Raw genomic sequence first — 14,506 nt, forward strand, 5'->3', positions numbered from 1 at the left:
GTGAACTCCCTCTTGTAGAGAAGAGAAAAGCCTATCAATTGTTTTTGCTAATTAAGATGAATATTATTCCTGTGAAATGAACCAAAAATTTCTGTGTAACCAGAATCCCAAAAGAGATCTGTAATCTAAAAGAATAATTGCATAGAGTTTTAATTGAGAGGAAAGTGAGAACTATTTTTTGACTTCTTCAGGTTTTAGCTGGGATGGTCTTCTACATATGTTAGTGGGTCTTTTATGTTTTCAGTTTATCTAACGTGATTTTCCATATATTAAAAGTTGCGCAATTAAAAATTCATGACAAAATGGTTCTCTATTTTTAATGAAACGCTACCACTAAATGTTATATATTCAGGAATAATTTGAGGTAACAGATCATTTATTAACATATATAGAAAAAAGCCCATTTTTAGATTAAAATCTAGATGTTGTGACTGTTCATAGTAATGTGCATTTAATCTTTATTCATTAAGCACAGCTAGAGTTAGAAATGAGAAAGAAAGTATATTTTCTTAAAGTGGTATTAATGATATTCAACAATTTATTTTCTTCTGTGATATTTATCTTGGTTTTGGGATTTTAAAAAGCTTGCAGTGTTGAAAGGGAGTAATATGAGGAAGTTCGGTTTCCCATTCCTTAAACAAAAGACGCCCAACTTGAAAATATACTTATATTTGAATTAATATTTACATAAAGGAAATACATAATCAGCAGAGTAACCCTGTATTCCCAAGCAAGTCAGGGAAAATTCACTGAGGTGTACATGGTTACATATGTCAAAAATAATTCTCCCCAAAACAATCTATTACTGTCTTTGTTGTAGTAACCCTTAAGGTCCAAGCCTTTGTCCTACCTTTTTCACTTGTAGTGTAAATCACATAGTTGGCCTCATAATAAAAATAATTATAATTTCACTTAACATGCAAATTTAGAGCTATGAATTACCTCAAATCAGGATACTGGCTGAATACATTTGTTTTAATGAAAAATGAAATGTGTCTCCCTTCTGCCCTTCCCCCAAGCCTTCTTCACAAGATGAGCCTGAGGCTGAAATGGTTTTAAGTGGGCAAAAGCTGCTGGTAAACACTTACCTTTGACAATATTATTGCCTAATGAACGTTGCAGAAAGGGTGTATGCAGCGCAAATGTCTGTCTGTGGCTGCAACCTACACAGGATCCTTGTGCCAAGTACCTACTGCTAATAGGCAACTATACACAAAAGAGACAGGCCCTTTGATGGTTTAATCCCAAACATACTTAACTGTCACATAGTTAATCTTTTTGATTAAAAATGACTCTTGAGTTCTTCTTGAACATTTTTATGTTTGTGGATGAAGGAGGTTAAATGTAGTTCTCATGCCTGTTGGGACTGTTCTTTTTTCCCCGCCCCCCCTTGGTTCAACTTGCCTTTTCCCTCTCTTTAATCATAGATACACCCCTAAAGGATTCGCAACCCTGATATTTCTGAAATACCCACTGTTAGTAGGTGGGTAAAAATCCATTCCAGGCTTTGCCAAAGCAGATCTCATTGTGATTATCAGAGGACTAGATCTACAAGTCAAATCCAAGTGTTTCAAAACAGCTTCACCTTCGCGTTTTACTTTTCTAGAAAGAAGTTTCAAAGAACAACTAACCTTCCACGTTCATCAGAAATCAAGTCATCCTTCTTAAAGCTCATCATAAAACTTGTGTTTTGCTATTGGTTTTCTTGAACACTGACAACTTTGATACTGTTTCTATCAAAGACAACAAGAAATTGGTCCCACATATTTTAAATCTATCACTGGTTTAAGCTCTTATGCATAAAAGTTTGTGAATGATCTCCTTTTTAAAAGGATCTTGAGTTCCTTTTGGGATTAGGTGGAAGACCTTCCAAGTAAAACACTAAGAAGCAGTCACATTTCAAGTCAGAACTTGTGCTCCGATGGGATATTTTTCGAGTAATATTTCTTTCCACTTTAACAGTAGTTTTACTTCATGATGGTTTTATGTTGATTTCAGACTACATTTTTATGTAGTGGGAAAGAATTTTTTTTGTAAAGTAAATGCCCAAGACCTGATGGAAAACATTACTCCTTAGCAACACACTCATAGGATCCAGTATAGTTTGCTCAGAAGTGTTATTTTAGGATGACCTTTACACATACAGTATGATGAATTTTTCTTTTTATTTGATTGTAAAGATGTTATGATCAAGGGGCAAAATAAATATTGCCTTTTTCAGCCATAAAAAATAAAAAAAAGAACGACAAACAAAATCATCTTTTTCAAACAAGCTGATAGCACATACAGAACTGATGCCTGCGTTTGGAAACTACATATTTTTAAATTCACAGATACAGCAAAGCCCTAGTGAAACATATATAGAGATCAATTTTATACAATTCAAATAGTAATGCATTCTATGGAACTCACCCTTTCTCTGCCTAAAGAAAAGAAATATTTATGTTCTTCACTGATAAAACAATGTATTTATGTTTACGGGAATTTATGCATTATAAGAAATCATTAAGAAAAATAAAAAGTTGAGCATTCTGGGGTCAGCGGCATTTCTAATAAGGATGTCAAATTCTAACTTATTTTCTTTTGAATAATTAGCATAATGTTCTGCAAATCTTTTCTAGGTAGCTTACAGGATTTGAATATTCAAATATTTTCAGCTGTATAAGCCATGTAATTATAAAATTGTACAGTACAGTTATTTCTCAAGCAATTTGGCAATCTTTTCTTACGAGAATTTACCTTATGTTCTTTATTATAGGAAACAGAAATAGCTTTCTGCTTACCGTTCTGGAAAAGATGGAATTCATCATTCTGCCATAAAGACCCTAGAAAGCAAAGAAAATGTTATTAGTTATTATACTCTTATCTGCAGGGATTCTAGCTGCCGAACAATGCATCAGCATCAAAACAACAAATGAAAATATGTGTTCAAATCATAGATCAATAGTTTAATGCAGTTCTGAATAAATATTACATATAGTTAGCAGGTACCTGATTAAAAAAAAAAGCACAGGCTATTGTGCGTATCTGTGTTTAGAACTGCATGCCAGCTGGAATGTATCTGCATAGCGATCATAAAATACAAACACAGGGTCTTGGCATCCAGTTTGTGATTGTGCTTTTGACAATAAAACCCTGGGCTTGCTGACACTGCTACAGAGTGAGAGAAAACAGGGTAAAGCATGTACATGAGGGGTTAAGATGAGAGGAGGCAATTATCAATGAAATGTTAAAAATTTGCTTCTTAACTCATTAAAAAAATTGTATTATGATTTAAAAAAAAATATTTTCATGGTTATTACAGTAATTTATCAGGTTTTATATTTTGTTTTAGAAAAAAAGGATTGCTTGTGGATTATAAGTTTGCGATGGTTTGACTGGGGTACTGAGGAAGTACTAAGTACACCACACACCTCATCAGCATGCTGTAACTGTGATGTGGAAATGAAAGAATGGATACTAGTTAACTCTCTTTTCTTCCTTCTTTTCTATTATCCCTTTCAGTCTGTTTTATACCTGACATTGTAGCTATTCTGTTTTCTTTAGAAAGAAATGAATCACTGCTACCAGTTCCTTTAACTAAAGGCTGAACAGAGAGTGATCGCTTTCACTCAGTATCTACACAGGCAGGATTTTAACTTTTCTATAACACCTTGTGCTATATGTTGCAATTGTGCAGTTAGAGAATAAAAAGTTTTTGGGACAATAGGCTAAATTCTGCGATCATTTCTCACACAGAATACAACTTTAGTCCTGCTGAAGTGGCCAGGGTTAGGCACAGAATCTGCTTCTCTGCCTCGTACATAGTTTTCGGAGGTAAAACAGTTTTATGTCAAGAAATCAAAAACACTTCAACCCCACTTGATATACTTAGCTATTTTCATTCTTTGAGAAAACTAAATCCTAAAGTAAACATGCAAGGGAAAGAATTAAGGAATTCAATTAAAAATTATGTTTAGAAAATGTTGCTATAACCAAGAGATACAGTCACAAACCACTCATAAATAAATGTTGATGTCTAGGTAGGGTTGTTACCTTTAAAGAGGAAAGCTAAGAATTAAAATAAATGATAGATTGATTCCAGGTTCTCACCATGACCGCATATACCGCTGGATGCAATACAGCTGTTACAGGTAAGGGAGTGTCCGCACAGAGAAGAGTTCCCCGGCATGGTACAGGAGTTATTTCCGTTCAAGGAGTTTACCTTGGGCAAAAAGGGAGTTTCCAGGGTGTTCAGTGCTGCAGAAATTCAGACTTAATCTAGGTTGCAGCACAGCACAAGATATAGGGAGCCTGGATAAAGCTAATGTAAATTAGAACAGTCCCTGAGGGCTGCTCTAATTTACGTGGAGATTCATTGGCCTGTATCCAGCCTTGAATCTGAGCATCTACGGAGATGGCTTAAAGCCACTTTTGCTCCATTCTTTGTGGGCTATGTCTTCTGTATGGTGCTTCATGTGAGAAGTAGCACAGAATCTCCTGCTTCATCTATGAAATGCAGGAAAATAGGGTCCCCCTCAGCCAAAGAAACAGTATTTCACATAAGCTCAAAATTAACCCTTTGGAAATCCAGCTCAGGTGAGCCAGGTTCCCACAATGTACCAGATTCTGTGTCCTTCCCAGAGATCTTTGCTCCTCAGTCCTCACAGTTTGCAAACCATGCGGTTTGGTTCAGGTAGTCATTAATCCACTGCCTGTTCAGGACTGTTACATTAAAAGACAACATGCATTTCAGCAAAGTAGTACTTGCCTTTCATCCACACAGTTTTTGAGTCCTGCCACAAAGCCATAACATTTTTTTCCAAAGCTATTTGTAAACCAATAAAATGTCACCATTTCAGAAATGAACAGAGGTTCTCATTTACTTCAAAAGGAGTTACGATCACAAAAGGGTAGATTTTGCCTCTATCCCCCTGAAGTCATCGCAGCAATGTTTGTGCTTTAAGTGTATGTTTTAATGTTCTGCTAAATCATGGCTTAAATCCTTACATGGATTCAGATGAGCAGAGCAGCTGAAAGAAAAATAAGTTCAGTGTGACAGCTAATGTATGAGTTATTTTTGGACCAAAATAATTTTTAATAACAGGTTATTTGCTGGTATATAGAATGCAGAATTATTACTTCAGAGGAAGTGAGTCAAGGCTTCTCCTACGTTTGCTTTCACTGACTGAAATAAATAATCTGAGTGGACATGAGTATGACCATCCAGTTCTCAAATTTAGTTTAAGAAATGCTAACAGGTTTTTTGTGTCCTTTTTAAAAATCACATTTGGCCATTAATGTTGCAACTACTTTCAGTATCTCTGGCACTGGCATTACAAATGTCAAAAAAACCCCCCTTATTCGGCTCTGTAGTTCCTGTTTGCTCACTACAGTTCCTGAATCAATAAACAAAATCACCTATTTTTAATCAGTAGCTCCTGAAGAGGGCAGCACGTTCTAGATATTATTGAACTGTAAGCTTTGAGATAACAGTAACAAAGGAAAACTTTCTAGATATTTTGTGCAGACAGTTCCCATGATACAATAAGTCAGCAAAAGTTCTAGGCTGTGACAGACCAAGGTCAAAACTGTATTTGATTATTTAAGAGAACATTCAAATTAGCTACCTGAAGCAATGCGTTTAGAAAGAGAGCAACAAAATACCAGCAAGGAATACTTCCACGAGGAATATGTTTTATCTTTAACACTGTAGATAACTTTTCCTATTGGCAGTGCATTGACTATCAAAACTACTAAAGGGGTTAGATTTAATTATCTCACTTCTTTGCACATTTCATCTCAATTGCTATGGCAACATTCAGTTGCCTCAGCAGCAATGTACACTTTAATCAGATATTTCCTCACTCATTTCTCTGTGCACCGCAGCAATGTAGTCAAATTTACAGCCAAACCCTGATGCATCTGATAACACCTCTTAGGAATTAATGGCCAAGTTTCCCCTGCTCCTCACTCGTAGCCACAAATATTTCTGGAGAGTTTTGTACCCTGATGACAAAAGCTTTAAGAGATGAAAAGTGTGTATACTTCAAGGCTTTCCTACTTCACTGATTTTACATTGTTTTCTGCCACCACTCCCTTTTTAGATGGCTTCTACTTACTTGGGAACTTTTCCCATCAAGCTATGGGCAGGTCCTCTGGTCCCTGCAGGAACTGTCAAGGCTGAGAACAGGAAACACAATAATCGGGCAGACAATATGGTTCCTCCCATAGTCCACCCTGCCCTGAAAAGCTTTCTGTTTGATTACTCAGCCATGATTAAATGCTTCGTCAGAGTACCTCATAGTTCTTTAAACTTCTTGGCCCAGAAATCAGGAACATAGGCTAAAATAAAAGTAATTAGGAGTGATGAGCAGATACTGGGGACTCCATATTGCAATGCAGACAGTAAGAAGAGTCAGGAAGCTAAAAGTACATTGGGGTTACTAAATTCAGATTATGGGAAGTCTTGATATTTCTGACATAGCAAATTGTCTGGTTTGAAAACATGTCACCACCACGGTAAAGCGGGAACAGAGATAAGTTCCTAATGGTGCCTAGATTCTATGGTGAAAAACGCATTAGAAATGCATTAGGTAGACTGAATTAGATTGGATTACAGTCAGACATATAGGAAAGAATGATAGACATAAGGCATTAAAACATAATTCTGCATATTCTGAAGACCGTCTTTAAATAGTCAAGTAGTTGATTTTGCTTTTTTTTTGCATTAAAGAAAATATTCTACACCGCTTTTTGCTTCTACATGCATTTTTCATAGCTGCTCATCTGCTCACATGTAATAAACTATCACAGCTCATTTTTCAAATAAGGTCTTGGATTACTGGCGTCTTAAAGATTTTTGGAGACCCTGGGTAAGTACGGAGTTGACTTGGGCCACGATTGTCCCCGAGAGGTGTAATGGAGTCAGAGCCACTCTATATCTTGTCAATGATAACAAAGTCTGACCAGCCCTCCTGACAGTGCAATATAAACTCACCCTCCACAGTTTATCTCCATGTGTGCCACAGCAGCTTTTCAAGAGACTTCATAACTCAAGATACCAAAAAGCTATAGAAGCAGTGACTTCTTAGGAAAACGCAGGGGAAAAAAATGTGCCCAGTATGCTTTTCATACATGACAAGGGTATACACAACATAAAAGTCCATGTTACATGGGCTGTCTGTTGAGGATCTGGGGAGACTTTTCCAGCTGAGGTGCTGAAGCCTAAAGTTTATGGGACCATGTCATAGGACAGCACTCTTTCCTAAACCATCAGTGAAATTGTTGTATTTTTAGGGTTCTGAAGGAGAAGCTACAAGTTATAGAGTCTACAGTGCTTTTTCAAATCAGTACTTCTGAAGATGTACACACATACTGTTTAAAATCAACGGGTCTAATCTTATAAATGAAAACTATTTATGTTTGCATGGCTGGTCCCGGTAGTTTAAAATGGGTATTTCCCTGCAGCTTTGTATGTATAATATAAGCTTTAGATATTAATATGACTATACGCTATAAGTTTTAATAATAAGTCCAAGCAACATTAGTGCCATAGAGGATGCAAAGATCATTTAAAGTTCAGAGTTTGCAATTCTGTACTAAAATTAAAATACTCCCAAAACTTTATACCTAAAAAATCCAATATCTGTGCATAGCAGAATGTATAACTTGTAGTTATAGTATAACTTGTTCCATTTAAAGAATTCATTTAAACGTTGATTCATATAACATGAGAAGAGCTATGCTGATTTCCATCCTCTGAGAATCTAGTGCATAGTCTTTATAATAATAATTTTATAGTGCTGAAATTATCTGTGCCGTATACCACTGGAAATCTATGCCAAACAATGTATTCCTTGTTTGACTAGTTTATAAACAGGAGATTTTGCAAAAAGCCTCACAGAATGGTACCTTGTCATTAGAGGATGCTTTTTGGACTTTATGGCATTTTACTGCAGCACAGAAGAGGGGAAATTTGACTTTATGTGCTCAAAGACCATATGAAGAAAGATGCATGGAACAGAAATGGTCAGAAAATATAGGAATGGACAGGGTTATTGTATGCTCCTCTGCACATTGCTGTTTAATTTGTTAATTTTATGAATCTATGAAATATAACAGAGTTAAAGGCTGATATATTTGGGATTATTCCTGTACATTTCCAGCATAGATATTCCAGTTCTGGAACATATTTTCCTATCCTTTTGATTGTTGTCTAGGACTGTATGAAAGACCTACCCAACAAATATTAAGTTACCTATACAAAAAACCCCAGGCTTTTTAGAGAGACAGTATTTTAAACTTTATCAAGCACTGTATTTATTTGCAATAAATGAAAGTGAAACATTTTCAAAACAGTTTTTTGGTCAGGGTGTGCTTTCCGTAGACCACAATAGAGTATAATACAATGTAATCTCTAAACTAAGGCATGCCACACAGTTCTGTAGGGGACACACAGTTCTTACTATGTTTCTTATCAGCGGTTTACAAATCTTTGCCATGGGTGGCCTTTAATTTTCAGTAATAGTTTGTCTCCTCCCCCCTTTCATTCCTTCTTCAAGTAGGTTTCTCCTTAGTCTCTGTTTTAACCTAATCTTGCCCCTTCCCTCATTTTGAGTACAACTAACTACATTTTTTATAACGTCCAAAACCTCACTTCAGCGGTCCAGCAGGGTCCCCGGTCCCTCCAGCACCCACACAGCTCCTGGGCCTCCCAGTGCCCAGCACCACCGAGCTCCCTGCAGGCGCCTTCTCCAAGAGCCGCTGCACTCCGAGTGTCCATCACAGGATCCTCCTGGTCCACCAAAACTGACATTTCCTTGGGAGAGCCGCCTGTTTTCCCTGACACCGCAGCCTGAATGTTTTGCCTCAAGCAGAGGACATAGTGTCTCGCACCAGGAGCTGCTGCAGCTCCCTTTTTCATATGGTTGCCAAAGACGGCAAAAATTTGTATGACAGAGAGACATGGGAGCATGACAGGAAAATTCAAAAGCTGAGTAAAACTCTCCAGAGTTTCATTTTTTTTATTCCCACTTCAAGGTGCTCAACATATTCTGCTTCTCCCTCTCCCCAGGGTAAAGACTCACTGCTTGGTATATTGCTTGAAGCAATTTCTGCTCAGTTCTCTAGTCACTTAGTTTCAACTCTACTCCAGTTTAAAGAACCTTTCTATGAAGCCTAATCAATACAGAGTCCATTTTCCTTGTTTACGCAAGTGACCGTATTATTATTTTTTCACAGCTTAACCAAGCTGGAGAGTGAAACTACTACAGAGGAGGCACTGCTCAGTTTTTATGTACGTTACACACACACACACATACATATATATGTATATACAGAATTTATGTATGCTTTTACTGTAGCACTAATACTCCCTAAAGGTATTATTATGTCATTAGACAAATTAAAATTAAACAAAAGGTAAAAGTGTACTTGAACTGAAAACTGTTAAAAATGCCTACAGGCAAGACAAAAGGGAACAGCAGGAATTTATCCAGCTGTGTGTGTCTGGGAGTTCCTCTTGGCCAACTGACTGTGCTCCCATTTCTGCTGCAGGAAATGCAGTTTCAAAAACAATCACATAGGTGTTGTGATTTCCATGCAGAATGACACGCACGTTTTTTTGTCTGCCTTTAAGGTAAAAATGAAGGGAATTTGTGTCAAACGCTACAGGACTGAATGGAGAAGGATGGTGGGAATGCATAACAGAAGAGCCCAGAAACAGTAAGACAGGTCAGAAATGTGATGGTGGGTAGTTTTGCTGACAAGCACATCTAATAACTGGAATCGGTGGAGTTTCTAAGACCAGTTTTGAGAACTTTTCTAAAAAAAAAGCCTGTCCTAATACAGCATTTCTAAAACTAAATGCAAAAGAGGCCTTTTTTATACTGGGGATTCAATCAAATCCCAGAAAGAATACCTGAGATGTGCAGAACTGACATGGCCAAAGGTCTGCATCTAGAGATCAAAGACACAATCATAAAAACCTGTAGTAGTAGTATGTGTTAAATATACACTAAATTTGGATTTGCAAATCATGTTTTATGCAGGTGCAAATGGATGCACTCATTAGAGGTGGAGGTTAACAAACCTAATAGATTGCTTATTTTTGTGGGTAAAATTCTCAGGTTTACTACTTCATTCAAACCCCAAAACAATGTCTGTCGCAGTGAGACAATTTGTTGTGTAAATTATTACGTGTTTTGTGCTGAGAAAGAAAAATCAGACGGCTCAATATCCCAGTCACATAATGAAATAAGGAACTGTACTCTAACCAGTTAATCCAGTTATTTTCATGACAGTGTTATCCAACAGCTATCACCATGACAATGCATCTTTGTTGACTGAGAAGTGCCCAAAAATCAAAGAACATTTGGACCTGGAGACAAGGATATGAGGACATGGTAGGAAGGAAGATGAAAAATGTAATTCTGTCTCATTTTTGCAGTACTGTAATCCCAACAGCACCACTGGAAGTACTCGAAATTTGCACCAGGACAAAAGGAAGCATCTCTGATTCTATGTACTTGGAATCTATGTCTTACCAATGGCTGTATTGATAGCCCAACTGCTATATAATGAAAGGAAATACATGAAAATGAAAACAAAAGAAATATTAATGCATGCATCAGAATAATACAACAAATAGGGATGTGGCTTTCTCCTGGTGAAAATGGAAATTAATCTTCTCTTCTGCTCTGAGCACTTTGGCTCTAAGCTCAAGGCTTATAATCTAATTGGTGCATCATGAATACTAAATGCAAGTAGCTGAGATTCATATAATTTTTTGTCATATGAAACTAAACAATTTGTATGTGTGAGACTATTTTTCCTTCACAATAGGGCTCTGTGAAACAAATCAAACCTTAAATTAAACAATAGACTCAAAGACATTTGCCTTTCTTGGGCACTTCCGTGCTTAAAAGTGCCGATGTAAAATGTACTTGTTTTGTTCAACAAATCTGCTCTTTGGACTAAGTCCAGATTTCAAGTTATTGGGAGAAACTTTTACTTCTGGATCAGGCCCCTTGTGCATATTCACATTCATGTATGATTACTTTAGTGGAAAAAGTGTTTCTAATCCCACTTCTGATGGAGTGAATGGAATTCTCTTTTGGCATTACTTACTATATCAACAATGAGATTTATGCAGTCTCAGTGCATTTAAATTCTGTGCTATACTAAAACTGAACTATCCCAATGAAGGGTAGCAGAAAAACTGCTAAGGTTTAACTGGGAACATCTTTAATAATAACAGGATGCATGAGATAGAAGGAACTCAGCTTGGCCTTTTGCAGCCCATTTGAGTTTTCCAAGTTTCGTAGTTAGACGCTGTAGAAGAGATTTTTATTAGTGAACTGAGAAAATTAAGTGAACCCTCTGAGACTTAAAAGTATGTGGAAACCTGTTCTACCATTCTAACAAAGTCATTTTTCATGGTGCAACTGCACTAAAATAGTTACTTTTGTGAAACAATTAAATTGTTAAATTATTTTTGCGTATGAGCAGAACACATTTAATAAAACTAACTTGTACCCTTTTTACATGTTCACATAATAAACACTCCACTTGCACTGTATCCTTGTTGCTTTCTTTGGCAAAATTTGACATTTACTGTGGGTTGCTATTTTGTTTTTTACGTGTCATATTTTAAAGAACATTTGTGGAAAGGATATGAAAAATAAGGTTCCTGTGCACGTGCATATTATAGCTGAGGCAGCCAAAGGAGCATGGAGAACCTAGACCCCTAGCCCTGATTGAAATTCCATGGAAGGCAGGCTCCCGTGGCAGTCCCAGACTATGTATAGAACAGAATTTCTCAGCGTTTATTCAGGTATGCACCTTAAAGCAAAACTTCAGTGTGATCAAGTACCGCACACATAGTAATGAGCTTTGCAATTTCCTGAATAGCTTTTATGAGGAGGGCTCGTGCCTCTGTCTTTCTCCTCCCTTTGCTGTTTATGTCCTGCTTTCTGTTTTCCACTCCCTCCTTCTTAAAGCCTCCACAGCAGCCTGATGGACTTAGCAGGAACTGGGGTCATCGTGGTGATCAATGACTTGGGCGGCTGAGCGTTCAGCCATTGATCACGCTGAATAGATTCATATATCTTAGGCATGCCATCATGAGCAGCTGCTTCTACTTAGCTTGCCAGCTTTCTGTCACCTCGAGGATGCAATGAAGTTCAGAGGCAGTGTGAGAAGGTTATAGAATTCTGTCAAGAGATCATGTCTTTGATTTCTTTTTCATCTCTTAGACCTACATGTCTACCCTTTGGGGGTCTATCACAGGCTGAGAACTTCCAATATATTACATACCATAACACAGCAGTATAAAGAGTGCTATATAAAATATATAAACGTCCTTCCTTTGAACGGAATAGCAGGAGCCTTCACTCCTTTCTTTTATGAAAGAACATTACCTAATGCTGAAGAGAAACCACAGCTGTATTCATGTGTGCACACACATGCTTTGCTTGTAATTTGAAACACATTCCCATAAACTGTCAGATATTATCACATCTAGTGTTCATTTTCTCTCTTATATATAAATATTCTGTGCTCAATTTGTAAGAGTAAAAAAGTAACTCTAATCGCTTGGATAAAATATTCGCAGTTTAACAACTTTACTGGGAAAATAAAATATATTTCACCGAGTCATTAAAAGGACACTGGAAACTCGAGTGCCAGTTTCACATCTAAAAGCGTGCCATGCAGGGTAGCTGAGAAAGATTAAAGACCTTTTTTTCCTCTATTTTTTTCCTGTTTACTTAGTGCGGTTAGTTTGTGCTCTGGCTCACATACACTGAAGTACAAGTCTGCCAGAATGTTGGATGTTACCACTTCCCAGCTTTATGCCCTGCCCCTCCGCTGGAAGATCATATTCCCATCGACAGGCCAGAAGATTGAGGCAAAGGCTCTTTCACTGGCAGTTTAAATTAACAGGCGATGTGAATGTAGGTGGCTCAAGTACGGGCACACGCTTCTCTCTCTTGTCCCTGTAGGTTGACAGTAATTTCCAGCAGAATTGTAAGACGGACAGCTGTGAGCATGAATTTCTGAAATCATGGCAGCTACATCTGGCAGAGCTTGTCTGTCAAAGCCCCATGACTGAGAGGCTGGTTGGCAGGGCGGTCTCTGCAGGCAGGGGGCTGCTGGAGGGAGGCCCGAAAAACCTCTCCAAACAGGCAGCAAAGACTGGAAATGACTGCAGTGCACAGGACAGAGCGCTGTTGTAGTGAAGTCCTGTTTCAAAGTCTTAAAATAATACTAAAATGATTCACAGGACTCAGGCTGGCTGTATGCACTGGACTGAGTTCCTGCCAGAAAAAACTGTGTGAGGGGGAGGAATATGAAAGTGTTTGTGACTAATAATGATGTCTAGGATGGTAATATTCTCTGGTGTTCTAAATGGTGCTTCCAAACATCCACAGAGAAAAAAAGAAAAAAAAACCCAAAGTAGACATTTTCTAGGAATTAGAAAAAACCCTCCAACATTCAAAAGATTTTTTTTAAATTGGTCATCTTGAAAAAATTCAAATTGACAGTGTCCCTTTTAATGATACACTTCAAAGCTTTATGAAATCTCCCTGTCAAATAAGGCTACTACTTTAACACATATTCAAAGAGGTGTATGCAGCTTGAAAATGGATTAAGCAGCCAGGAAAAGAGGTCATCTTCTGTTATACGAACACGGTTCTAGGGCTTTAATGAATCTGGAGAATTTAACAATAAACATGGTACATAAATTAGGTTGAATTACTATGCAATCTGCTACTTAAAACCCAATGAAACAAAGACTTAAGGCCTCCTATTCCACCACTTGGGTATTTTTATACTTTATCATAATAAAAAATGAAAAGAAAGTTGATATCAGTCAGTATTGCAGGATTCCATATTAGCTCTTCACATAAACCAGGTGCAAGCTATTAAGAATATGCTTCCTCTCTTTTTTAAAATCTCCTTGTCTGTGTGTTTACAGCCATTCAGTTAAAAGGGGAAGAAATGTCCGAAGCTAATATATATACACTTTGGAATTTCTGGTGTCTGTCTTGGCTCTCTGGATGCATCAGCTCTGTTCCTGAGTGCAGGATATCTTGTAAGGCCCATTTGAGTTCACAGTAGAAGATTAAAAAATTAATAGAAAGTTATGGGAGTGGTGTTTTTAACCAGAGTAACTTTAATTGAAATTAAAACAAATGCAAACACATCTCTCCACGTTAGGTTTAGTGTAAGCCATTTCAAAACAAAATCCATCACTTGGACTAAAACTAAGGTGACATTGTCACTTTAAATCACAACTCTGTATTTCAGCAATTGGCATCTCATGAAGTGGTTGTGCCACTTGCAAAATATTCAAGGACAATATTAAACAACATCTACAACCTTCCTAATGTTATTTAAAAGAAAAATCAGGTTTTTAATCTCTCCAATTTATTTGCCTCTTCAAACACGGCTATTAACATTCTTTTTCACACATTCTCCTTCCTCCTTTTCTTTCAATTTTAATGATTTTCATTCTAAATTA

General features: G+C 37.2%; 1 protein-coding gene across 1 annotated transcript in view; it reads right to left on the reverse strand.

The window, feature by feature from the left end:
• The window catches only part of ADGRL2 (adhesion G protein-coupled receptor L2), a 386,421-nt gene that overhangs the window by 173,030 nt on the left and 198,885 nt on the right, over nt 1-14,506 (reverse strand). The window contains exon 3 of the mRNA XM_071810503.1: nt 2,784-2,825. The gene's annotated coding sequence lies outside the window, so the exon portion shown is untranslated. The remainder of the gene's footprint in view (nt 1-2,783; nt 2,826-14,506) is intronic.

This window comes from Patagioenas fasciata, chromosome 6 (assembly GCF_037038585.1).
Source record: "Patagioenas fasciata isolate bPatFas1 chromosome 6, bPatFas1.hap1, whole genome shotgun sequence".
In the NCBI taxonomy this organism is placed as follows: domain Eukaryota; kingdom Metazoa; phylum Chordata; class Aves; order Columbiformes; family Columbidae; genus Patagioenas; species Patagioenas fasciata.